The sequence below is a fragment of the Molothrus aeneus genome, chromosome 2 (genome assembly GCF_037042795.1).
Source record: "Molothrus aeneus isolate 106 chromosome 2, BPBGC_Maene_1.0, whole genome shotgun sequence".
Classification (NCBI taxonomy): Eukaryota; Metazoa; Chordata; class Aves; order Passeriformes; family Icteridae; genus Molothrus; species Molothrus aeneus.
This window is the reverse complement of record NC_089647.1, coordinates 111,274,757-111,302,089: the sequence shown is the minus strand read 5'-3', so window position 1 is coordinate 111,302,089 and position 27,333 is coordinate 111,274,757. Positions and strand designations below refer to the sequence as shown.

The 27,333-nt window shown below is 42.3% G+C and overlaps 1 long non-coding RNA gene across 1 annotated transcript; it reads right to left on the bottom strand.

Annotated features, from left to right (window-relative positions):
* Window positions 1-19: 19 nt before the first annotated feature.
* LOC136571315 (uncharacterized) lies at window positions 20-22,707 on the bottom strand. Its single transcript, XR_010785698.1, has 4 exons — window positions 22,617-22,707; window positions 20,209-20,326; window positions 540-612; window positions 20-90 (listed from the first exon to the last, which is right to left on the bottom strand). It is a non-coding gene; the product is annotated as an uncharacterized lncRNA (long non-coding RNA).
* Between the last annotated feature and the right edge of the window lie 4,626 nt (window positions 22,708-27,333).

Here is a 27,333-nt window from a genome sequence, read left to right as displayed (position 1 = left end):
TCTGCAAATTCCTGGGTGTGCACTATGGAATATTTACCTCTGGGCAGAGAAGCAAGCAGTAAACAGGCAACCATCCAGAGAGCAGTCTCCCTAGTGAGAAGGAGAGAGAAGAGAGAAAGGTCAAATGCTTTGTTAGGTTGCTGGAGCAGAGATCAAAGACCTTTCCTCTGGTGTAATTTATGCCATCTTTCCCAGCTCCCTCCTCTGTGAAGGTAATTTGGATATGAAGCTGGATGGGTTAGAAATCCTGGCTTGTTTTGCCATCTAGTTTTGGTGTGGGTTTTATCTGCTGCCTGTAGAACTGAGGTTTCTCAGTGTTCATGATGGGACAAGGCTTCATTTGCCAACTCCAGACCTGTACCTCCCTCTTGCCTTCACATACAGACAATGTTAATTGCATCTACATAGTCATAGTTTGATCCTGAGATTATTTTCTGTTGGTAATTAAATGAAATTCCTTCTGCTCCCAAACTTCAGCTCCTTCACAGCCCAAGGAAAAGCTGTGATAAATAGTAATAACTTACTTAGAAATAACTTACCATTTCATTTTTGTGCCTCCCAGCCCTTGGGAATCAGGAGCTTCACCAGACACTTCAGCTGCCACTTGTGTCTCTGCAAAAGAGTGAAAGGGCTCTTAATTTTTTGTTAGCAGTGTTCCTTGTAAGAGAGAATAGGTTATTTACTGATGCTTCGTTTGCTGTTTTCTTTCACTTTGTGTATGTAAAACACAGGGTGTTATATAATTTCTGGGTATATATAATTTACAGTCTGTGTTTGTAAATTCACTGTAAATTCACTGTCTTGTGGGGTTGTTTTTTTTTGTTTTGTTTTGTTTTTTTTTTTTTTTTTTTTTTTGCACACACTCTTACAATACCAAGAATGTATTTTCCTGTGTAGGATGGATGTGAGTCACAAGCCCTGCACTGACTAGCCCTCAGCTCAGTGAAGGGATTTTTTGTTCTGCAGCCAGCTGAGAGGAGAAAGTGGAGAAACCTGATGGGTGTTGTATTTATTAGGAGGTGCAGGCACCATCCTACAAACTGCTAAATACCACCACAGCTGCACACATCCCAACAAAATAATGAGCCTGTAAGGAAAGTGAAAATATTTCCTTTGAGGAGGCTTTTAAATCAGGTACTTTCTCAGGAAAAAATCCAAAATGGAGCAGGAGTGGAGATGGGAATGAATGTGGAGTTTGGGCTTCCAAACGCCATCCTCATAGGATCTCACAGGTTAAGGAGTACAAATATCAGAGTGATTGTTCCTCTCTGTGTGCTCAGAGATGATCCTTGGGAGAGCTTTGTGGACGGTTGGCCAGCTGAGAAAGGTCACGTCCACATGATAGCATTGGTTGAGTTAGAAGGAGACAAGTCTAGGATTCAGCAGTCAGTGTCCAATCACTGGCAAGGACATTGTGCCCTTGGTGCAACAACTGGATAGAGGAGAGGATCCTTTGCCAAAAATATGAGGATAGTTTCAGCAGAATAACCACAAGAATGTAGAAGTAGTAACAAAATAACCATAAGAATATGGAAGTAGGCGTGGTTGACCAATAAGTAATTAACCAATAATGAGCTCAGCTTTGCAATATGTATAAGCTTCCTTAACACCAATATAAATATGTGTGAACTATCAATAAAGTTTGAGACTTGCTGATCACGCATATTGAGCACCGCATTTCTTCTGCCGATCCAACAATTCTGATGGTGGAAGCGGTGTTTTAGCCAGGATTCTCTTCCCACTGAGGGAGCTCTGTGTGGGAAGGGTGCTGGTGCTGTTCTCCTGGCTGTTGCTCCTGCCACAAGTGTGGCTTCCTGGGGAACTGGATTTGTGTTTTTCCCTCTCTCCTCATGGCCAAGCCCTGCTCATGAATTGTTCAACAGCCCCATCCTGATACTCAGTGCAAACCATCTGCCATCGTTGGCTTCTTTGACATTAACAGTGTGTCCTGCCTGTCTCTGCTGGACTCCCATGGCTGCCTCCCTCCCCACTGAGGAGGTTTTGGGCAAGGGTGTACATTTATGGAAGTTTATTCCATATTTGTTTCCTTCCTGCCTGCCTGTTGTCAATGAAACAGAGGCACTGATGGTTGCTCCTATCACAGAATCATTGGGGTTGGAAAAGGCCTCTGAGATAGAATAACCTTTGTCAGCCAGACCAGAGTGCCATGTCTAGTTCTTTCTTGAACACCTGCAGGGCTGCAGAATCCACCACCTCCCTGTGCAGCCCACTCCAATGCTTAACCACCCTTTCTGTGAAAAATTCTTCCTGATGTCCAGCCTGAACCTCCCCAGCTACAGTTGAGGGCTGTGTCCTCTCAGTGTGGTTGCCTGTGACAAGAGTTGAGTTTATCTGCCCTCTCAGCTTTGTGCAGATGTTCCATTCCTCATAAAGCTGCCAAAATACCAGGAGCACTTGTTCTGCTGGACCAGGGCTCCCCAGCAGCCTCTCCTGTCAGGCAGCAGTGAGGTCTGGCCATGCTGAGGGTGTCTGGCCAAGCAGCTCATGCTCTGTGGTACTGTGGCCATGTCCACTCTCTCTCTACATACAGGTGGTCCTTATGATAATCTCCTTATCCAAAAACAGCTAAACATTTTGGCATGTATGGCCGGCTAACAGGCATTTTTAAAAGTACAGTGGCAGCAGACAGGAATGACCCACAAGGCAGAGCTCCTGAAAGTTGTATTATTCTTCTGGAAGGTCAGTAATTTTCTGACAATTTTCATTCTGACTCCAGGAAAACCAGGGTGGCTCCTGAAAGCTGTATTATTCTTGTGGAGCATCAGTTGTTTTCTGTCAGTTTTGATTCTGACTCCAGGAAAAGCAGGGTGGTTGTTCCAGCATAGCTGGTTTGTTTGGGTCCCTGCCTTTGGCTGGCTTCCTTCCACGGAGTCCCTGTGGAGTTTCTGCTTCTCAAAGATGCCTCTCTGGAAGTTTTGGATTGAGGGATGACTGAGATCAGAATTAAGATACACAATTCAGACACAATTTGGTATGTTGAGCTCTCTTGCCATCCATGTGCTGGAGTTACTTCCCTACTGGAGTTAAGCTTGTGCATAAAGAGAGCAATGCAGGTCTTTTTTAAGGAAGCAGAACCAAACCACAGGAATGCTTCAGATGGTCTAGCTGGAGCACCTGACCCTAATTTAGCTTAATTCAGTACTGTATAGTTGAAATAACATTTCTTTCTGGTTTGAGCTGACTTAACTTGATGCTCCTACTACCCTAAAGGAGAGATCTCTTCATGTCTGTTCAGCTGAGCTGGTGTAAGATGTGTTCTGCACCATGTGGATAAGCACTTAAAACAGTTTCTATTTTATATTTCATTTTTCTTATTTTCCATTTCTGGTTTAAATTAAATAGAAGCTTGGAAACTTACAGTTTTTTCTTTCTAATTTTTTTTTTCAGATTTAAAATTTGATCCATTTATTGATCATTTAAATCAGCTGTAGGAATTACTTAGGACTTTTTCCAGAGGTTAAAATAATTAACAGAGTAAGGCTTTGCAATGAATAGTCACTTCAGGAAGAATTCAAATGCTAATTAGTAACTCTTTAACATGCTAAGCTACCTGAAATAACTAAGACATTGGGTGCAATTAAAATATATGATTAAATTGTAAAGTGTATGATTAACTTGTGAAGCATATTATTAAATTGTAACATTATGATCATCTTCATAATCTTTGTCACCCAGCTTTTGTGTCATATGTGCAAGGCCATGTATTGAGCATGCTAGCTCAGCCTGCATTAAAATTAAATTAATCAAGTAGTGAAGTAACCAAACGTTCCCAGTAGAACTGCAGGGCTTTGTGTCCTAAAGCAAAAGGATTCCAATTGTCCCTTTCCAGTGCAGGAGGGATGGGTGAGAAAGGGTCTAAATGCTACTGTCAAAGTTATAATGCTCTTGGGAGCACTGAAACTCTTCATGTGTGGTGACCACAGAGTGTGACACTGATATCAAAGTGGTTGTGAACTAAGTGGGCAGGACAAACTGAAGGAACTGATTTGCTTTTTCAGCTCTTCCACCTCACCTGGCACCATCCAGCCCTGGGCACGGAATGAGTGGCTGTGCAAGGTGGAGCAGACACCAGCTGGAGAAGGCAGCAGCACTTCTGAAAGGATTAGCCAAAATCACCCAGCAGATGAATGAAGGCTGCTGCCAAGGTGGAAACTTCTCATTGTGCACCTGGCAAGGCTTGGTAGCTTAGTCACTGGTCATTTTTTCAAGCATGGTTTTTATTCCCCTCCCTTCCTTGCATACATTTGGCTTTTGAGAACAGATTTATGCAAAGTGACTGTTGTTACTGGTGCTTGCAGGAGCATGGGGGAGGCACCTTTCTCCATGACTTTGTGAAATCCTGAGTGTACCCTGAGCTGAAAAATGCCACCTTGCTATTCCTTACCCACATCAAGGCAATTTTCTGTCATTTCTTTAAATGCTCTCTCTCATGTAACCACAGTAACAGTCCTATTACATTTAGGTAAAAGCCATTAGTTAATAGAAAGCTAATGAGTGAGTTTGCAAGTGGAAATTACACTCTGGTTTCTTAGAGAAAGTTTTATGATGCAACAGCCTGTACTGAAACTGGGTGATTACTTCTGGTCTCATCTGAAAGCAACCTATAAACAACATGAGGCATCAATTTACAGGCTTGCCCTATAATTAGTTCAAGGACAGGGATTTAAGACATCTTGGAGAGGGGTATATGCTGATACATAGTCAAAAGCAACAGTGGCTTCCTCTTCAAGGATTCTAGGTTTTGAAATTGCCCTAATTTGAAAGCAATCTTCTGGAAGTTTGAGTGGTGGCAGCAAGGGTTTCTGTAGCCACCCTTGTGGCCCAAGGCAGTGGGAAGGAAGGAAGGAGTGTCCTCTTCTACCTTGGGGGACTGCCTGGAGCTTCAGGCTGCAAAATGTGCTGTGGTGACAGCTGGGTCTTGGATTGGGATCCTTATCTTCAGGTGCCCTGCTGTGGGTGGCTGGCCTGGTTTTCATGTTTGTTTGTTTTAGCAAACTTTATGCAGTTGTAATTCTCTGAATTTCCCTTCTCTGCTGAGCACTGGGCTTCTGTGTGTTCTGTGCTGCAGTCACCCCAGCCCAGCTGTGGAGGTGGTGGGTGGGGTGCTGCCTTTGGGCTTTCCTGGGTTTCCCCATGCTGCTGGAATGTCCCATTGCTTAAGGCTTGTTGTGGGCCACAAGCAGGCTCTGGGGACTGAAAGGTTAGCAAAGGCATTTCTGATCTGAAAAGATTTTCCTTCTGGGAACAATGAATGAATGAGTGATGGTGCATGGTTTGCTCCTGGTGGAAAGCTGTAGAATCAAAGAATCATTAAAGTTGGAAAAGTCCTTTAAGATCATCAAGTCCACCTGTCAACTCAGCACCACTGCTGTGTTCACCACTAAACCATGCCCTCAAATGCCACCTCTACACATTTTCTGACCACTTCCACAGATAGTGACTCCATCATTTGATGAATCCTTATGATGAATACTGTATGGACATACAGGCTGCTCCCTGGGCAGCCTGTTCCAGTGCTGTACAACCCTTAATTTTTTTCCTGATATCTAATCTAAACCTCCTCTGGTGCAACTTGAGGCCACTTCTGGTCCTGTCAGTTGTTGCCTGGGAGAAGAGGCTGACTCCCACCTGGCTACAGCCTCCTTCAAATAATTGTAGAGAGTGATAAGGCTTTCCCTGAGCCTTCTGTTCTTCAGGCTGAACATCCTCAGCTGCTCCTCACCACACCTGTGCTCCAGACCCTTTCCCACCCCTGTTGTCCCTTGTTTGCTCCACTGTACCACATACAGGTCCTGCAGCAGGAACTTAGAGCCTCCCTGGCTTTTAAATAAACAGCTTTGGTAAAGAGAAATTTATCTCTGTGCATGGAAATAAAATGCATAGGGAAAACAGGATTTTCAGTTTATAATGGACCAGTTTCCAGAATTCAAACATAAATAAACATCTTCCCAAGGGTTTGAAGGAAAATAGCAAAACTCTAGAGGTGTCTGGCAAGAAACAGACTGTATGTGACCTCTCACACTTAGCAGGCTGGAAGCCTTGGGAAACTAGACTGTGTTTTTGATTTCAGAAACAGCCATTCTAAATAGCTCTCAGACTAAACTGAGGTAGTCTGTGGCTTTGTAAAATGGGAGGAGTTTGATGGCTCAGGGGACTGATGCTAAAAGTGGCACGTTTCGTTTCAAGTTTCAGGGGGAAGGAAGCACGCTCTTGGTATGCAAGTGAACAGAATTCAACCCTGAGCAAATGAAGCTACAGTCTTGTGGCTATTTGGTGGTTTCATGTTAAGTCTGGTCTGATTGAATTCTCAGACAGTCAAGATCTGTCGCATCCATATTTCCTGCTGTTATTTCTGAGAAATGTGTCTGTCATCTCCTCGATCGCCTTGTATGGAGGCAAATCCACGAACAAGGAGGATTTTTGTGCTCGTTCCAGAGGGATGTTGTGTCTCTGCTGCCTTTGGGTGTGGGAACCCAGGACATCCCTCTGGTTGTCCAGGATGGCCAAGACCCCTGCCAGGGGGCTCAGGAGCCCTGGCACAGAGCCCAAAACACCTGTGGGTTTGATTATGACCCATGGAGCAAATTACCAACTCTATAGGAAGATCAGCAAGCCACAACAGTTTAGGTAGAATAATAGTGAAGTTATCACGGGGTGGAAAAGTAGATTTTGGGGTTTCTGGTATGGGGGTTCAGGGGGCAAGATGGAGGGAACTGGGCGTGTCCAGCTTTTCTCCTTCTTTTCCTTGGCCTCCATCTCCTGCTGTGATGTTGGCACTTTTAGATTGGTGTAGAGTAGAAGCTCACTGTCTAACATAGGAGATAGGTATTGGAAAGTAATTGTAAACATTGTACAGGTAGTTTTTAGTATAAAGACACAACACCACCCTGGGGGCAGGCAGAGTGCCTGGAACTGTCCTGCTGGATGGACCTCAGCTGGACAGGAGAAAATTTTTTATAGATAAGATACAATAAACAACCTTGAGACTGAGAACTGAAGAGCTCCAACTCATTCTTCAAGCGCTTGGGCTGGGAAAAGAGACTTTCTAATGTATCTCGGGATCACTCTGACAAGATAAAGATCCTGACATTTGGGGTCAGTGTTTGGCAGTTTGGCATGACATCTGTCTGTCATTTTCAGTAGTGGGCCCTAATCCCATTTTCTTAAGACATGGTTTATTTTCTATGTGAGATAACTTTGGAGCATTTAGCTTTCCAAGAGAATGCTGCTGCTGCATGGCAGAGCAGTGCCTTCCATTTGCTTTCTACCTGTTGCAAAGACTCTTGGCATAGGGAGGGACTTCTTCACTCTAAATCCCTAGGAAATGTTCCCAGCCCCACCTATCCCTGTCTTGTGTGTCCTAAGCCCTCCTGGGACTGAGTTCTGCAGATCTGAGACATCTGATCTCAGGAAGCACAGCCTAAGCAGTATAAGTGTGGGTGTGTGTGTGTGTGTGTATGTATATATATATGTATGTATATATATATGTATGTATGTATATGTGTGTGTGTATATATAAATATATATATGTATGTGTGTGTATATATAAATATATATATGTATGTATATATGTGTATGTGTGTGTGTATATATATATATGCATATATACGTATCTATATATCTATTTGTATCCCCTCCTTGACCCTCGTGCTCATGGGTGAGATTTATTCCTTGTGACTTGTGGTCTGTGGTGGTATCATGCCCTTTGATGAAGCTTCTGGAATGAGACAAAAAAGCCATGGTTCCTTTTTGTAAAGTCCTTCTGACAGCTCCCACAAAAGTTCTTCTTTTTCTCAATTCCTTTTTGCCTTTCTGAGAGTTTCCAGTGCTCTTTATCTTCCAGTTCCAACAAAATATATTTTTTTCCTCTTTTGGTGAATAAATTATTCTTCTCAAGAATAAAGATTTCTTTCAAGAGATTAGTTATGTGAAAAAGGCACAGGTGTGTGAGGCTTTACCTTTTAGGAAACTGTAGCCTTAAAGAAGTAGCTCCCAAGTGACAATGCAGAAAGAGACAAGAATTCATTCAGCTGAATCTATGTTATGTATTTTTTCTTATTTGGGAGGCAATTCCTGCCTGAACATCTGCTTCTAGTACTCACTGTATAATGGTTTATTTTAGTGTTGTTTAACCTACAGAGGTATTGTAGGCTAGAATGTTAACATGGAAATAAGGATCTGATTTTTTTCTTCACTGGGGTCTTTTTTTCCTCTGGCATCTGCTCAAACTAACCCTTAAATCAGTGATACTGCCTGACTCTGGAGTACTCAACAACCAAGCAGCTAAGCTGATTCTTAGATTAAATTATGTGAAGAATCCCGGAGGCATTATTAGTTTAACTGATATCAGTGAAAGTGTTTGGATTAATACAACACTGACCAGTACTAATACTTCTAAAGTGGATGATCTGGAGATGTAAAAATGAGACCTGGTTTTGAAGAGTGATGATCCAGTCTGGGTTGCTAGCATCACTTTGGAACAGAGAGCTCAGCTTCTGTACAAGTGTGCCACAATCTCTGAAATGATTACTGAGCCTTACTGACTGGATGTGTGTGAGGTTCTTGCTAGATACAAACTGGAGAGGAACTGATTGGAGTAGGAGAGAAGATAGGTGAAATAAAAATACCTCACTATCCTTCCTCTAGCCTTCCACACATTAATTATGTATTAATTATGTCAAATGGTAGGAATTCTGGAATACGCCTCCTCATAAGACAGATACAGGCAAGAAGGACCAAAATGGATTGAAATATGTGGGAAGTTCTTGCATAGTATGGGTGTGGTTGGCAGGTATTTTGCCTTGCCTTTTCTCTCCCATTTTCCCTCCCATTGCAGTTACTACTTGCCTGAAAGGGCTTTGTGCCATCTGGATTAGAGATTCCCTAAGTGAAACTATTCTATCTTGTTAAAAATGAGGATGGAAGCCTAATCCTTCTGTTAGTCTGTTACATGTAGAAACCTCCCTACAATGAAATATCTCTACCTAGTTTAAATTTCTGCAAATAGTTTGCAGCTCCAGTATTTAATGGGCTGAGCTCCTCTGCTTGCATGGAAATCACACAATTATTTGAGCTCTTCCTTTGTTACAAAGCTCCCACAGAGGGACAAGGTACATGCACAGCTAGATGTGTACAAGGCTGGTTCAGGCTTCTTGGAAAAACAGAGTCAGGAGGGTATTTCTGCCTGGAATGATGGAAAGGGCAAGGAAAACTTAGAGAGGATGTAACTTGACAAAAATTGAGTTACTGAACACTAAGAGCCCAAGGCCAGGATGGATGAGGCTCTGAGCAGCCCAGTCTAGTGGAAGATGTTCCTGCCCATGGAGAGGGGTTGGAATGAGGTGATCTTTTAAAATCCCTTAAAACCCAGACCAACCTATGAACAGTATTGAGCTGTTAAGTTTGTAAAGCTCCAAAATGATCCATTTTAAAAGTGTGGGTTTTTTTCCTGTCCAGTCTGCAGCTATCTTTCACACAGAGCCAGGATTATAAAACCCCCTTGGTAAATGTTATCAGCCCAAGGAAGGAAAGAGGAAAACTCCCTCCCTTGGAAGTTTTGTATCCAGGTAGTGGATATAGCCTAATCAAAAGGGAGAGGGAGAAAGGGAAATTCTGGGGGAATTTCTTAGGAAGCAGAAGAGAAACTATTTCAGGCTCAAGAGACTGCTTTGAGCTGACAGAATAGTCAATAAAATGCCTTTATTACTTTTGTTTGATGCCTTATATAGGAGGAAGTGTAACACACAACTGCCAGAGAATTTCTATTCTCCAAAATGACTTTCCAGCCCAATATTGTGAGAGCAGGGAAAATCCTGACATACAGATGTTTATTTTTGCTAGCAAGAAGCTCCAGGATTACCAGTTTCTTTTCCTTATTGTGATTCTTCTCTTCCCTTAGCTATTTTAATTTTATAATATCTCAAAAAGAGGTTCTTTCTACAAGATGTGGTTGTTAGTGATACATATAACAATCCTACCAAGCCTCAGTAGTCAATTGATTTTTTTCCCTCTATCAGACCTGTTAGGACAATATATCTCATCCTTGACTTGTAATGCCAAAATAATTGTAATTATATTTCCTATCAGACAAGAAGAGGAAGAAACTTGGACCAAGTTCAGAAAATGTTTTTGTTCTACAAGAGGGAGTTAAGTATTCATCAACAAATTGATGAGCCTGACAGGTAAATGAGGCTAATTAGCAGCCTATGCACTGTGAATGGTGGGTCTGAAAATGGAAGTTCAGGGTGCCAGGGTGAGAGGAGAGAAAGAAACCGAAATTAATCAAGGCTGGTGTAACTTCTCTTGGCTCTTTGCTGGAGGTTAATGTTCACTTTATGGGGACTGAGGTGACAGAGTCCCCTGCTGAAGGTTTGTACACCTGGAAGATAAACCCTGAGAACAGCTCCTCTGAGCAACAGAAACCACCTGAGTAACAGCCAGTGTTTTTCAGCTACTAAATGCAGTTGTTTGAACATGTTTATGAGCAACTGTTCATCATAAAGTTCTTATAGACCTGGAACAAATCCTAGGGCCAATCAATGATAATAATTAGCTCACTGATGTCAGAGCTAAGGAACCCAAAGCAGCTGGTCTCTGCCTGAGCTGGTCTCTCAAGGAACATTGCTCTCTTAAAGTAAAAGTGAAGGTGTCTGGGTTTTATTTGAGGTTTGTTTTCTCACAATTCTTGTAAACTGACCTGCAACTGCAGTTTGTGAGAACTTTTCAAGGAGAGAGGAGCTGTTTACAGAAGAGCTTTTCCCAAGTGATTCATAGCATGTACACACATAGCACACCCAGTACCTCTGGCGTGCTGCTGAATTATCTCTGATACTTCTGCAGGTTCCAATGGCACCTTTTCTTATGCAAGGAAAAAACCAGATGTGTAAATAATTAAGAAATGGAAAAGCTGTTCCCTTCTCCAGGAGCCCAACTTGGCTTTTTCCACAGATGCCCATTGTAATGCACAAAGTATAATGGAATACTTTGTATTAGTAAAAAGATGGACTCCTAGTGGTTCAAGGGCTCTTGAATCAGTGACAAAAATAAGACTGAGAGTTGCCAAATATTGCAGGCTTGAACCTGACCCCCTCTTCCCCATGGAATTGCTTTCCCAACCCCTGCTTTTTGAAAATATTTATGAAGCCACAGCCTACACAGTCTTTTAAACCTAGCTGCTCTGGTGTTGGAGCAGAAAGCTTCCAGTTGTATGGCTGTGTTACAATCATGATAATATTAATCTCCAATTAACTTCTGTTTGTCAGAGATATGAACAGGATCCTAAGCACAGGCCCTTAAAAATGCTTGTAAGCACTTCATGCTTCTTTTGCTAACCTTCAAATAATTGTTCCAAGTGCAGAACAGTCATACAGAGACATTTTGCCCAGGTGCTGAAGGTCTGTAGACTTTTGGCTTCATAGTTGAGGTGGATGTATTTTTTTGTCTGAAGAAAATTTTGGTTTTTTGTCTGTAACAGTCAATTTGTGTAAAAAAGAGAAGGAAGACTTGAGGATCATAAGCACTTCCTGCAGGCCCCATGCTCTGGAATGTTTCCTCAATGTTCTTAAAGCTTTCAGGCCTTTTTAATGCCTCGTTCAGATTGAGTTCAGCCAAATGATTTTCTATCTGGAGCACCCATCTCTCAAGCATTGTGTAAGCATGATGAGATCTTGTCTCATTCTTGTCCCACCAGCAAAACAGCAATTTCTGTTATTAATGCAACAGCATTAATAGCATTCTTTTACCCCTGACTGTAATCACAGCCACACTGGGAGGTGCTGGCTGCTTTTCAAAGTAAAAGGCTTGGGATTTGGAAGCAAAGCAAGGAACTCCCTTCTTTTGAACCTCTCTGAAAGACCACTTGTGTTTGCTTCCTACTTACGTGTTTCTGCTCAGAACCATGGCATGAGAATGAGGTGGCATCTTCCCTCCTACTCTTTTCTGACAACAGTGCCCTATTCTTCCCATGGCTGTGTGCATGTAAATTAATTTTCATATTACCTGCTCTCTCGTTTAGGTGTATGTGGGGACCAGCTGAAATTTGTGTCATTATTATCTGTGCATGTGTCTGGGTGGGGAAGGGCTGTGTGTTACTTTTGCTTTTTCTGTGGTGGTTCAGTGCCTTAGTTTTCCTGTTGGAGACTGCAGGACTTCAGCAGGATTTTTTTTTTTTTTGTGAATGATCTTTTAAATTAAAGCCGTACTTGGTTAAAGTGTTTCTCTTCCAAAATTGGAAGATGACCAACAGCTCTAGTTTTAAAAATCCAAACCAGCTCCTCCCATTCCAGCTCTCCCCTTTGCCCCAGTGGACAGTAAAAGGTCTCTTCCCCCAGGAGAAAGCAAAGGAACAGTGTAAGATGGAAACCACAATTTCTTATGCTGTAGCACTTCTTATTACAATTTCTTTCTGTGTCTTCCCTTTCCTATTGCAAATCAGCTGTTGCAAGCCTTTATCTGGGAGAACTAGGAGAGAGAATAGAAAATCCAGCTCCAGCAGCATTACAGATGGTTTTACAAAGGATGAATTTAGAATTGAGAAATAGCAGCAGTTGACATAGAGATGTTTTGCGTTGGATGTTGCATTCCCTGATAGACTGTTGAGGGAAGGCAAACTGTTGTTCCATAACTGCTGTGAGAAAAGTGCACAGAAGTGCATGGAAAGGGCACATGAATTCTGGTATGGGTTCTCTGATGTCTCTCTGATGTTAATGTTTTTGCCCTCTAACACAAATTCCCTGGACTTTACAGAACTGTCTTAGTTATGTCTTTTCTCTTGCCTTCAGAAGAGAATCTCTGGAGGGTTTTTTTGGTTGTTGTTTGGCTGGTGTTTTTTTTGGCTTTTTTGGTTTTTTTAATATTTCTATTTTACTTTCTTATTTTTGCAAGATTTGTCAAAGGGCCAAAAGGGGTGCTGGGGGGAAGAGGGAGGAATTAAGCAGGTGTTTTGCTTGATCCCACAAACCTCACTCTTCTTAAGAAACCAAGTTGTGAACTGTTAATTACATCTTTTTGCAATTGGCTGGTGCTGATCTTTGAGTTGGGATAGAATGGGAAAAGTTAAGTCAGTCCTTGAATTTAACAACTGAAGAGCACAACCCAATATGTAAATGTATTATAGCTTCCAAGAACTAGGGGAGGATATAATCCTAAAAGTCACTGACTTTTTAAAAAGTTTTTAGTTTGCTCTTCTAAGGTGAAATGGTTCAGTGAGAAGGGAGCTCTGGTAATGAACTGTCTCATTGCTTCAGAGGATGCTTATTTTGGTTGTAGCCAGGTAACCCTCTCACCAGTGGGTATGTTTAATACCAGAGAGTCCTGAAAATAGGACACAGCTGAAAGCAGGCTGGAGAATGAATATCTGAAATCAGCCAGATGGTATCAGGCTAATAAATTCTGCCCAGATGTCTTGTGTTGCAATAACATCTGGTGGTCACTCGGTAGTGGGTGGTAGGGTCATCTTGGGGGGCCATAGGGTCATCCTGTGGGCTGTGCTGGAGCTCCCTTTAGATATGGCCCTGGGCCCAAACAAATTACCTTAGCAGTGAGTCACTGGATCAGCTGTGTGAGATTGTTTTCTGAAGGAAACTTGCTGGCTATGCAGGCAGCTGCAACTACAGCAGCACAGGGGTTGCTGCTGTCTTGTCTTTTTTGCAGTCTAGAGTGCACCAAAGGAAATCTTTCTCAGCATCAGAGATGCCAAACAGCATTTCTTTTAGATGCTTATGCTGTTTGGAGCACCTTGGTAAGCAATGACTTGAAAAGAAAGAGCAGCAGTTTGTGCAGAACCACAAGGTTTCCTGCTATGAAAAATCAGCCTGACCTCTTTGTGGTTCTACACTTTCAATGTAGGAAATCCCCCTGTGAAAGTTTTAGGTGATCTTTGTTTTGCAGTCTATTTTCAACTAGCCCTGAAGTGGAAGTTGAGGGTGTGAAATGCATGACCCACATAAGGCTTGAAAATTCAGCAGAGCATTGCACTGACCCACAGCTGGGTCTTTAGGACTTGCCTTCCCCCAAATGACTGAGCCCTTTCCTTTCCAAAACAGCAGCATTTACCTTCACCAGTGTTGTTGAGAGATCTTAACAGTGCTCTGACTGAAGCACTGCTTGTGTGACATCTCCTGCTCCCAACACACATCCTTACATCCCTTGAACTTGTGCTCTTTCCTTTCCACTGATTAACACCCTGTGAAATATCTTCTGATGCTATCTCACACCAGATGGTTTTTTCCCCTAGGATGATCCAATACCTGCTTCTGCAATAGCAGGAACAGGCTGTAGCTCAACAGTTGTGATCTGGTATCTCTGGGTAGCTGCAGGAGCTGTTTCAGTGCCACAGACACAAATCTCCTCTGCCACAGTGCCTGTGGCACATCTGCTTTGGCACCCTCTGAACCCTTGGTGGAGATTTGCACAAGTGATGAGGTTTTGCATCACCTAGATAACAACTGTTCTTTGGAAATCCAGGGAAAAAGTGAGTTGGAGCTCTACAGTGATTATGTCTGTGCCAGTGATTTTGGAAACACTACTAAATACTTGTATTATATGGCAGCTAATTTCTGGTTGGGTGCATGATGTGCCTTGGAGCATAAAGGGCAGAAAGATGCACTGGTTGTTCTAGCCATGTCAAAAATCCAGGAGGTGTGTGAGTGGAAATCTCTAATACCACCTAAGAACTCTGAATCCTTGGATATCTTCTCCTGGAATACCAGAGAAGCAGTGTCATTCATGAGGCCATCCAGAACTGAGCAGGAGGTTATGGCTGTGTGGTGTCAGGCCAGGCTTCTCAAATGTTTCTCTGCTCACATTTCCTAGTGCCATGACAAAAACATTGACTGTCCAAGCTGTGAAAACTGGTTTTAAACTGGTTACTTTCAAGCTCCTCTGATATTCTCTGCTTTAGTGATCTCCTAAGGTGCAAATGGACCTAAATCAGAGACAGGATCTCAGCTTTCTCTCCTATCATTCTCATTGAGAACTGTAAACACCAGTGGATAGCCCTGTTCTCTGGGAAAGCAAAATGTGTAAAGTATTAGCTGAAGGGACAGTGTTCCTTCACATTCACTTCACATTCTCCACTTTTTTTGTACACAGAATGAGATATATGTGAGATCATTGTTTATATCTGGGTTTCTCTAGTTAAGAATGCCTGCTGCACTTTCCTTAGAAAGGACTACCTTCCTTTATTCTGTTCTTGCACAAAATGTTTAAAATCATAGGCCAAATACTTTATTATTTATCCACATGCAGAATAGAGGCAGGACCATGTCTGGCTGGGCCCTTTTGACATCTTGTAATATGCTGTGGATATTTTGTTTGGATGGAAGGGATGTTCTTTTTTGCAGTTCTTAAATTACTTTTCAATGTGTTTCCAATACACTGAAAGTGTGTGAGAGTCAAACTCTCATAAAACACAATGTTATTCAATGCACAGCTCTTGCTACCAAAGTAAACAATTGATTTTTCTGTGTTGCCATCAGATTCTGGGGAAGTAGGCACTTCTGGGAGATGTCTAACAAAGCTGTAGCCTGGAGGAGTTTTGTCATTGCAATGTGCTCAATGTGCTAGACAGATGTAGCAATTTTACTCTAGGACAGATGTAGCAACTGAGTGGGTCTTCCTATGGGTGGGAAAGGATGTTTTCCTTGACATTTTCCACAGCTGGACTGTCTGAATTCACATCCTCTCTTGTGATCAGCTTTTCATGAAAACCCATTTTTTCAATGAGCCCAAAGCTTGAGTTCTGAGTATTTGTGGTAAGAGATGGCCAGACTTGGGCCTTTAGAAATGACTAAACTTGAGATGAAAATCGCACAGAAGCGTTGATTTGGAAAGGCAGGACTCCTTCTCCAAATTGTCTTTGCTTCCTGGTAAAAAGAGCTGATGCATTTAATGGGAACTTGAGTTGATTGATCCTTGATAGGAATGTGCCAATGACCTACTTCTTACCCAAACTGCATCTCCTAACTTCAGCTGGGGCAGTGGGGGGGAGTGTTGGGTGGGACTTCTCTGCAACCTACGGCATTCCTAACTCTCGAAGGAAAAGGATGTGATGTCCTCAGATGGGAAAGTACCAAATGCTAATTGATTAGCTATGGCATTTTGCATATTTTACAGGCTGCTGCCAAACATCTGGAGGCTTCATTATAATGCAGGCAAACAAAGAATTGTGTTTGGTTCTTTAGAGCACTATGGAATGGCATTAAACACTACAGCTGCCCTTTCTGCAGACACAAAAGTCCATTTGTGAGAATATATAATGGAACAAATTGGGGTTTTTTTCCTCCCCTTGCTGACACATTTGTGGAAAGTTTACTAGTAGTTATTTGGTGTGATTTGCTTTAAGTGACAGTTGTCAAAAAAAGTAGTAGCTTCTGGGTTCAACCCAAGGGAGAAATGATTTGTAGGAAGCACTCAAGGTATGTGAAGTTTACATGACCTAGTTTTGAAGCACTTCCTCAGAGCCCTCACAGAAATCTTCTCTAGATGTTAACATGCCAACCCCATATTTGTGGTTCAGAGCCCTTACATTCCTGTCCTGCTACCAGATGGGATTTGAAGAGCCTCGTTAAGTTTGTCTCTTTCAATGCCCCAGATTGTGAGGAACTCAAAGCTGACCTCGCTGCTTCTAGGATTGTTTATTTAGAGGACTGAACAAAGAGTGTTACATGTTGGCCTTTTTACAATCACTCACGCTGTAAAACATCATTTGAGAGATTGAATTGGCAGCTGAAGGACAGTGAACATCTCAGAGCAGCTCTGAAACATAACACTGGTTTCAGGAATTGAAGCAATCCTATTTCTATGCAGTTTTTCAGGGATGGCAAAATGTCTGGGCCTTGCAGCCCTGTTCAGGAGCCACCCAAGATGAAATAGCTGCCCTGGCCTAACCTGAGCAGGACATGGGGTGTCTCTGATCCAAGATGAAATACCTGCTCTGGCCTAACCCAAGCAAGACATGGGGTGTCTCTGATCCAAGATGAAATACCTGCTCTGGCCTAACCTGAGCAAGACATGGGGTGTCTCTGATCCAAGATGAAATACCTGCTCTGGCCTAACCTGAGCAGGACATGGGGTGTCTCTGATCCAAGATGAAATACCTGCTCTGGCCTAACCTGGGCAAGACATGGGGTGTCTCTGATCCAAGATGAAATACCTGCCCCGGCCTAACCAGAGCAAGACATGGGGTGTCTCTGATCCAAGATGAAATACCTGCCCCGGCCTAACCAGAGCAAGACATGGGGTGTCTCTGATCCAAGATGAAATAGCTGCCCTGGCCTAACCTGAGCAGGACATGGGGTGTCTCTGATCCAAGATGAAATAGCTGCTCTGGCGTAACCCAAGCAAGACATGGGTGTCTCTGATCCAAGATGAAATACCTGCTCTGGCCTAACCTGAGCAAGACATGGGGTGTCTCTGATCCACACCTTGCTGGTAGGGAGTCAGTGGTGGCCTTGCCATGATTTGTGTTACCTCCCTGAGCTCTGTCTCTTACAGCTGCTTCATCCCCAAATCCCTGCATTTTATGGCCTGCAAATGCAAGGAACACTGGAGCTGAAGTTTCCATTTACCCTTGGATATAACCCTTGACATGAGGGCTATTTCTGAGTGGGAACTTGTTCGTGCATCTCTCAACACAGAAGAGTAGGAGAAAATAGGAGCCAAGCTAATAAAACTATATTTTAACCAAGGCTATCCTAAGTTAGATCATCCTCTCTCTTCTGAGGTGTGGGGCACATCTGTGGCTGGGCTTTGTCACACATGCCAAGCCAGCAAATCTGCACTGACTGGAGATCAGCTCCTGCAGGTCACTCTGCATCTGAATTGAGTTGTTCAGCTTCAGTGAAAGCAGTATTTGGAAAACACCTGTAATAAAATGGTTTCTTTCCATGACCACCATGAAAATTGTAGCCACAGTGAGGTTCTCAAAAGGTGAAATGAACTGTGTGGAGGATAATCTTTGAGGACAGAAGTTTCCCATGAGGAAATTCAAAGATCCCCTAGACAGGCCTACCATACAACCCTGCTAGCTCTTTAATTAGGTGTTTTGTGTTTTAGTTTGAGACTCTGAAGGTTTCATCCAGGTACTCATGCAGCTCTATCCTGTGTAATAAAAGGAGTTTGTCCTCAGCAAGGCACTGCTGCTTTCCTTGGCTTTAATAGATGCCAAGTGTGGGCCCAAGCAATGTTTATGGAATTAGGCTTCCCCAGGGTACACTTACTGGATGGATGACAACACTCTAGTACAAATCAACACACTCTTTTCTGCTTCATTCCTCTGTGCTGAGTGAAGAAATGGGGGAGGAGGTAGTAAAATGTGTTACAGCACAGGGACTTACATGGGTCCTAGGGATGAAATGAAATTGTATTCTGACCCCTGACTCTCTGGCTTGGCATAGCTGTCCTGTAGAGGGGACCTTTCCAGGAAAACCTTTTAGCCCTAAAGCTTTTAATTTCATGTCCCTGTTCCCTTTCCCAGCAGAGGATTTAAAAAGTACAAGAGATGCAACACAACATGGGGACCCCAGGGAGCTTTCACTCCCATCCTCACACGTTATTGCAGAATTTCTTGTTGAGAAAAAAAATCCTTCCTCATCTTAAACAAATCATTCTGTAAAAGAATATTGATTTTGTTATAGAAGACAGTTGAAGCTCTGATAGATTCTACTCTATTGATCCTATCACTTGGGCCTTTAGATTCATACAAGGTTATGCTTTGCTTTCAAAAATCTCTGTGAAGTATGAATATAGTGCTACTTATAGTGCTGCCAGAAAACTTGGCTTGCAGCCTGAGTCTTCAGAAGCATCACTGTGGGTGACTGAGTGAGGAGTGTATGGGAGTGAATTAACCATGGAATGGCCCTTGCTGGATCTGTGATAGAGCTGGAAAAGTGGTGACACTCCTGTCTCCATTTCTTCTCACCTTGTGGTTTTTTCAAATGCTTCTGGGCATCTCCTTTTTCCCCTTCATTGTTGCTATTACTATTTAAAGAAAATGTCATCCTCTGGATAATACATTACATTTGAGTAACAAGATCAACCAAATTTAAGCTGGTCTACCTCAAAGAGGTAGTGTATGGAGTTCTGTATGCTCTTCCCTTTCCTGATGTCAAAATGAATCAGCCCTCTTTGGAGATCCAATGGGAAGGATCTGCTTGGCTTTAGCTCTGATCTTTCTCTGTGGTGGCATCAATCATTGGCCTGGCAAGACTATTGATAAAAAAGCTGAAAGCAATTTTGCTTTTAAAAAAAATTCTGGTTCAGAGCTTAAGCGCATGCCAATGTAGAACATGGGGTGCTCAAATGTTAGAAGAGAAGCCAGAGCTGGAGATTACATTTAAATGCACTTAGCTGAGAAATGTGTTTGGACTGTACAACTAATTAACTATATTCATAAACTGATAGGAGGCCAAAAAAAAAAATCAAGCAAGCAGCAGTCTCCTTAGTCTCATTTAGTGTGCTCTTTTCAGCAGCCTTGCAAGGAGATTGTAAGTGAAATGAAATAATATGAAAAATGGCTTTGTAACATGTGCACAAAGTGGTGTGAGAGGAAAATACATGCAAAACTAAGTTGTGGAAATAATTTTAAAAATTAGAACCCTATAGATTATAACCCATAATAGTTATCTAGATCAATAATTCCCCTTTTTTCTCCATCTTTCCCATTCTCTAATAAAGTTGCATTCTTCAACTACATCAAGCAAAGCCTGGATTACACCACTCACCAGTGTTCTTTTTGTATAGAACAGAAGTGAATTTGGAGTGAAACTTTGAGTATTGGAGTAATGCAGTTAACAACTGCCCTTCAGCACGTGGAGTTCATGTCTAGGCAATGCTCCAGCACTTCTCCAGTTCCTGTTAGCACAGACACCTCTGCACCACACCTTGCTCTGGGGTTAGCATTTGCCTCAAGGTGTTGAGGTGCTGTTTTAAAAATATGTGAGCAGATGTGACCTGAAATCAATGAATGGAAGTCTCTGAGGCTCAGGCTGCTTTGAAAAATATGACAGCAGGTACACTCACAATGTATACACATCCCCAAATGGCCCTGAAAATTATCAGTGCTCGATGAGACACACTCACTGAAGCATGTTCAAGTGTGTGTGTATTTAATGTAATGTAGCAGAAAAGTATCTCATTGCTCAGAGGACAGTTTATATGCATTTTTCTCTCCTCCCTTATTTCTCTCACCTGTTGTTGAACCAAAGCTCAGTCATGGACATGTCCCAGCACCTGGACTGTCACCTTAGGTGGCTGTTCAGGGATGCTCAGCTTCCATAGGAGGCTTTGTCCTCAGAGGGTAGGGAGGCTGTAACACAGTTCAGAAAAGGAAAGTGAGAAGGGTGTGAAAGAAAAACCACCTAAACTCTTTCAAAGGATTCTAAGTACTCATCATAGAATGATTTGGAAGTGACCCTGAAAGATCATCTCGTTCCAACCCCCCCTGCCATGGGCAAGCACATCTTCTACTATACCAGAGACACATCCAATCTGACCTGGATGCTTCCAAGGATGGGGCATCCACAACTTCTCTGGGAAACCCATTTTAGTGCCTCACCACTCTCACAGTAAAGAATTTTTTCCTTATGTGCATCCTGCATCTACCCTTTTCCAGTTTAAAATCATTGTCCTTTGTCCTGTCACTACAGGCCTTGGTAAAAATTCTCTTTTTTAGCAGCCCCTGAAAGGCCCCTCTGAGATCTCCACAGAGTCTTCTCCAGGCTGAACAGCCTCAACTCTCTCAGTCTGTGTTCAGAAGAGAGGTGTTCCAGCACTGACTGTTTTTATGGACTTCTTCTGGATCTGCTACACCAGGTCTCTCTTTTATGTTAGCAGAAAACTGTAGATAAGTGACAAGGTAGGAAAACCCAAGAAGCCCCCTAAAGAATTGACTGCACCTGTGTATTGGCTTCTTTTCTTTTTTCCTTAAAGGATAGAAATGCTTTTTCTTTTGCAGAGTGAGATGTTCTTCTCTCACCCATCCCTCACCTCCCACCAAACACTGAGTGGCTTTTCTGGAGATAAAATGTGCAGAACTGGTGACTTTTCTACCAAAAGATCAGTCTCCTGAGTGTAGTATATCTTTTTTTAGGGCTTTTCCAACTGGGGAAAGCTTAACAGAATTTTTTTTGTAATACTCATCTTGCCAAATATTCCAATAACCTGGTCTGTATTACGAGAAGCGCACTAGGAGCTAAAAAATTTCCTGTCATCTCCTTTCCCTTTCCAGAAATAGATAAATAATGAAATGAATGAAAAATCTGTGCTGATTTCCACCTTTGCACTACTTACACTTGTGTTACCAAGATAAACTCCAAAAAATGGCAAGTTTTTTGATTTAGTGAGAACTGAAATCTATAGCTCTGTTATTTCACTTCTTCCCCAAGATTCACTTTGAGTCATCTGGTGAAATATTTCTATTTAGCTTTCAAAAAGGCAAGATTATCTAGCATGAGCTGGCTCTTGAGGGGGTCTGAGTTCCAGGTTCACATGGAGGAGGTGTGAGAAATTGATCTTTGTGGCATTTGTTGCTCTGTACTTCTCCCAGATGTCTTTTTCCTACCTTCCTCTGTCCCTGCATTCATTTGGTGGGTACAGACAGTCCCCTCTAAAGGCCACAATGAGCTACCAAGAATAAAATTAGATTTTAAGATAAGAAAGTTGTTTTAAATGCCTTGTTTGGGCATTGGCTTGTACATATATTGCTGTGTAGGTTTTGTGGTTTGTTTTGTAATTAATCTAATATAAATCTGTCAAAATCAAGGCACCAGGTTTCTCTGGAGCTTATTTGTGCAACAGAATTTGGTTATTTTAATTTTTTTTTCCCAAACTCCACCACCACTTCTAGTAGAAACCACAGTGACTCAGTTTGGGAAAACCCTCCTGTGCAGATGTATAGCCTCTTTCTAGTCTTGTCACTCTTACACTTGACTTCTTCACTACCTGCAGCCTGCACCCCGGGACCTCTTGCCTTCCTTTTAGCTGCTGTTACTCTCTGCAGTTTGTGATCAGAGACCATTCAGAACCTGAGGAGTTACCCAGAGCTCCCTTTCTGCCTGGCTGCTGAATGTCCTGAGCCTTTGCTCTTGCTCAGGTGACATTTTGAGGCAGCAAGTGTGATTGGATTGTTTTCAGCCTAGTGTTTGTCCTCTGAATTTCACCAAGCTGAGACTCCCTGTTCAGTCACTTCTGTCTGTACCACTTTCATGGCTAAGGAAAAGCAAAAAGATAAGAGCAGAAATAAAGGCAAAGTGGTGCTCAGTGAGAAAATTAGTTGGAAATGCCTTTTGTTTTAGTGGTGGCCTCACTTTCCATTTTGCAGTCTGAGCACACCCCAGCTGGGAGCCAGCACAGGGGAGAGCAGTTACACAAATGGGAACCCCCTCAATCCAGAGTTTTTCCTCTCTGGAAAACTGTTGCTTATGACAAAGAAAAATAAAACAAACCCGCAAGCCTAATCCACATGGTTTCTTTTTCATTTTTACCCATGGAAACATCATCTGAAGCAAGTGTAAAAGACCTTAGCCAAACCCCATAGCCCAAATACTGCAATTTTAGCACTTTCTCATCCAATATAGAAAACTTGATCTCTTGCTTACCTCTGTGGAATCTCCCTGTGTCCCCTCTGCACGTGCTGAGATCCAAACGTGCTGCTGCAAGGAGCTTCTGCTGTGAATGAGGAAGTGCTGGAGCAGGGCAGGATGTGAGCAGTGACTCAGAGAAATCAGGGGCTGTTTCTCCAGCCAAGCTGAGGAATAAATGGAAATATTGTCAGCTCTCACCATAGACTGTTCAGCTGACACAGGCTCTTACAAACTACCAATAGAAAAAGCTCAGGAGTTACCACTTTACCAATAGAAAAAGTTCAGGATCCACCTTTGATCTTTTCCCAGAATTTAGCTATTTACGATAATGCAGCCTTCAGGTATTGCAGTTCCTTCTAGGAGGACTGCCTACCTTTTGTCTCATAGTTAAGCATTTCTTTGCATGAATGTGCTACTTGAAAATGTTCAGAACAAGGATTTTGCCAGTGTTTCTGGAACAACTCTTGTCTCTCAGCTTTAGCAGGCACTTGGGACTTTGCTTAATTCTTTCTACTGAGGAAAAAAAATAATTAAAAAACTTTTATCTTACATTAACATCAGTCAAAACTAATTGTATTTGGTTTCCTTTACAGCTGAGCACTGACTCTACCCCTTGCAGTTTCTAAGCATGCCTTTCTAAACTCTAGAGTGCCAAAAAAAGCTGTTTCTTTTATTTGCTCTGGAATCAAGCACTGCTTTTCCCCTGGCTCTCTGCTTCTGATGTGCAGGTTCTGAGCAATATTTACCCCTTATGTTTTCAGCCAGCCGTGGCAGAAGCCTTTCTTTTTCTCCTTGAGAGCTCTTGCATGTTGCTGAGCTCTGAGTCTGGCATGGTCTGCTGTTGCATTTCAAATTGAAATTTGAATGATGAAATTGGAATGAATAATGAAATTTATGTTTTCCTTTCAATGGGCATTTGCTGCCAAGGGCATTTCTTCACTAGGGTGGTTTGTTTTTTTTTTTTTTTTTTTTTTCACATAGTTGCATAATTGCACAATTCAGCAATTCAATTGTGGAAAAATATGTTTGGTGTATTCTGTTCAACACTTATTCAAACTCTGGTTTCTGGGTAGTCTCTCTTGCACTGAATTGAATCCTTCTGACATCTCCCTTTGTTTACTTTACAGATGCATACACACACTTAATTCACTATTAGTTGAATTTTACATTATATAAACATGCCATAAAAGGCATACCCATTGATTTGAATTATTATTAAAAAGTATTAAATAATACTTGCTCTTAAAAAGAAATAATAATAATACAACCACTGTTCTCATTTATCTCAGCTCCTTCTCTGCTTGGATTAAGTAGAGAGCTTGCTATTTAATCATGCTGGAAGAATTTAAATATTAACATGTTACACTCATACAAAAAATACTTAAACTTTAGAATAAGCCTGTTTGGTTTTTGTTTCTTGTTTTTATTTTTGGGGATTCATTATTTTTTGGGGGTTTTTTGGTATTAAGCTAGAAGTTAAGTAATTGAAAAAAGTCTAGAAAATCATCTTTCATTATACTAGAAAACAAACAAAGCCACCCACACTCTATTTAACTGTTTTAAAAGTAAGACTTACAAATCAGTCAGCTTCATGGTAGTATTTGAGCAATATGTAATTTCTCACTCAAATAGGGCTGTAATGGAGTTGCTCATTCTCCCCTGTGGCAGTGATAATCCAGAGTATTTCCTGAGGCACTTCACTTTTGGAAAGCTTTGAATGTCTGATGCAACTCATATTTAGATGTGTGGAAGACAGAGCAGGGGAATAAACTTGTGAGTTTGTAGAAGTTATTTTCTCTCTAGCACTGAAACACAGAAGTGGAAGTCTTCCAATACTAGAATTCATGATTAAGTACCAAAACCATCTATGGCTGCACTAATGTCAAGAGAAAGTTGTATTTGTGGTTTTTTCCCCCCTCATGCTCTTCTGAGTGCTACTCTTCTGGAAGATCCTAATCCTACTCTGAGAACTCCTCTCACAACAGCAAAAGTATTGTCCAAGTTAACTCAGTTGCTGGAATCTGACTCAGAGGTGCCATGTCCTGTTTGAGATAAAAGAAAATCACTCCATAACAAAGATTAAGGATGTGACCTTAATGCTTCATAGGCTAATTCCTTCTTTACGTGCTTTGAACAAGCCTAAATTTAAACTATCAGCTGAAGAAATTGCCCTGTGTGTCCAGTGATTCCAACAGCCTTTTCCACTACATCCCTTGAAAGTCCTATGTCTTTAAACACAAGTTTTTCTTGTGTTTTGTCTTCCAAGTGCCCTGCCTGGTGATTAAGTACCACCTAGCCAAAAAACTCATGAGGATGGAAAGGCCACTGTGTTCCAGCTTTGTGTTAGATACCCTCTGTGCCTTCCATTATTTTCTCATGTTATTGCTGTCCTCCCATCTTGCAGGAGGAGGTAGCAGGTGTGGATCACCAATCCATTCTTTCAAAACCTCTCAGCTGTGGGGGTCCCAGTTGTGGGTTTCTCTGGGTCTGGATTGAAGGCACTTGAGACAGTAATTCATGTTCACACTCAGGTGTTTTTTATTTCTTATCAGTAAAACAGTCTCACTACTGTGAGTTCTGCAGCTTTTCATTAGAAGGCACAAAATGGCAACAATCTCTTGTTCCAAGGTCTTTTAAGACTAAACTATCCAATGAAGAACTGACACCTGGATTATTTTCCCTTTTACCCCAATAACTGATCCCAAAGAGCTGCAATGGGGACTTTTCTGCCCAATTACAAAATGCCACCCAAACCCATGGAGAAGGAGGAAGGAGAAGCATGAAGAAGAAACCCAGGACAACACCCTGTGCCCTCCATCTTGCTTCCATCCACAACATACTAAAAACCCCAAAACCTCAATTTCTCACCAAGTGATGCACCTACACTGCTCTCTATAATCTATTTCACACTTTTGTGGATTCCAGTCTATCTTGAAGTCTGGGAAACTTTCTCCATGAATGAGGGTCAGAGTCAGTGCTCCCTGGGGGTCAGGGCACCCCAGAGCAGACACAGAAATATTCCCAGTGCCCTGGGTTTCCACACTCAGCATACAAAAATACAAGAGCTACAGACACTTGTGGTCATTTAATGGTCTGGATGAAGGCTGTGGGTCTGGTGGGCATGGCCATACAGATTTTACTCAATTTGATTTTCAGTGATAAATACAAAGGAGTCATACTGATCTGTGGTGACTGCTCACCAGGATAAACCTTTCCAGTGTGTGGTTGAGCTTTGGTTTGGAGTTGGTTTTTGTTTGGGATGATTTTTTTTCCAGGCTCATCACTAGTTCATGTGACAGAAGAGGTGCTGTGATTGCTGAGTGTTCCACTGTGCTACACTGAGTGTAGTCAAACTTGGAAGAAAATTAAGACCTGGCAGCAGTGCAATACTGGCTTATAATTGTTTATCTTGACAGAAAGAAAAGACTGAAAGAAATATTTTTCTCTTCCTAGCCTTCCCGTTCTTCCAACATTATCCTATTAAACTTAGCATGGGTTGAGTGACCTGAAGGGGAGTGCTGTTATGTCTGTATGCTTTCAAAACCCAGTCATAATTTTTCCACAGAGTGGTTGAGCTTGGAAGGGACCTCTGTAAGTGATCTGCTTCTGCTCCCCTGCTCAAGCCAGGCCACCTACTTGATCTTCAGACAGAGCCTTCTGTGTGGGCCCATTTCCTCTGAAGAGAGCCTGGCTCTGTCCTCTTTGCACCCTCCCTGGAGGTTTTTCCATACACTGATGGAATCCCACCTGAGCCTCCTCTGTCCCAGGCAGGACAGCCCCAGCTCTCTCAGCCTCTCCTCACAGAAGGCATACTCCAGTCTCTTCCTCATCCTTGTGGCCCTTCACTCTCTCCCCTTTAGATTGATATATTTATTGTATGGGGGAGCCCAGAACTCCGGAAGTTCCCCTCATTAGTGCTGAGGAGAGGGAAGGGATCACCTCCCTGAACCTTCAGGCAATATTTTGCCTAGTGCAGCTCAGGATGCCTTTAACCTTCTTTGCCACAAGGATACAATGCTGACTTGTGTCTGACGTGGATCCTTTTTTTTCTCTTCTTGAAGACAGGGGTGATGTTTGTTCTCCTCTACCTCTCTGGCACTGCTCACAATTGCCACCATCCATCAAGGATTATCCAGAGTGGCCTGGCAATGATATCTGCCAGCTCCCTCAGCACTCATTGGTGCATCTCATCAAAACCTTGAATGGATCAAAATCCAGGTGGATTTTGTTTTTTTTTAAACCGCCTTTCTGCATGCTCAGACAGCGTCTCTGTTCCTTCCTTCCATGTCATCCACCCCTGCTCCACCCTCTGCCTGCTTCTTGTTGTGCCTGAGTTTTTCAGGATCTCCTTGTGCATCCATGCAGGCCTCTTGGTATGTTTTTGCTTGTTTTTTTTTGGCTTCCTACACATTGCAATGAAACAAGCACAGAACAAAACCTTGTTGAGACAAGCTACCAAGCCAACACAAATCCTTAAGCTGGCTCACTTACTACAGGCCATTGTCTAATGTCTTGTTGGTTTTCAGTCCCTGGGGCTCCTCACTTCAGTGTTTGGAGATGTTCACATGATCAGTACCTTTGTCATGCTGCTTTAAAGCATGTAAAAGGGTGTATAAATGTGCTTTCTTCCCTGTATTTGCTATATCCTGCATATTTGATAAAAGGTTTCCAACTAAAGCAAAATACAGCCTGCTTTTCCACAGAACACAACTCCCTTTTTTTTACCAAACAC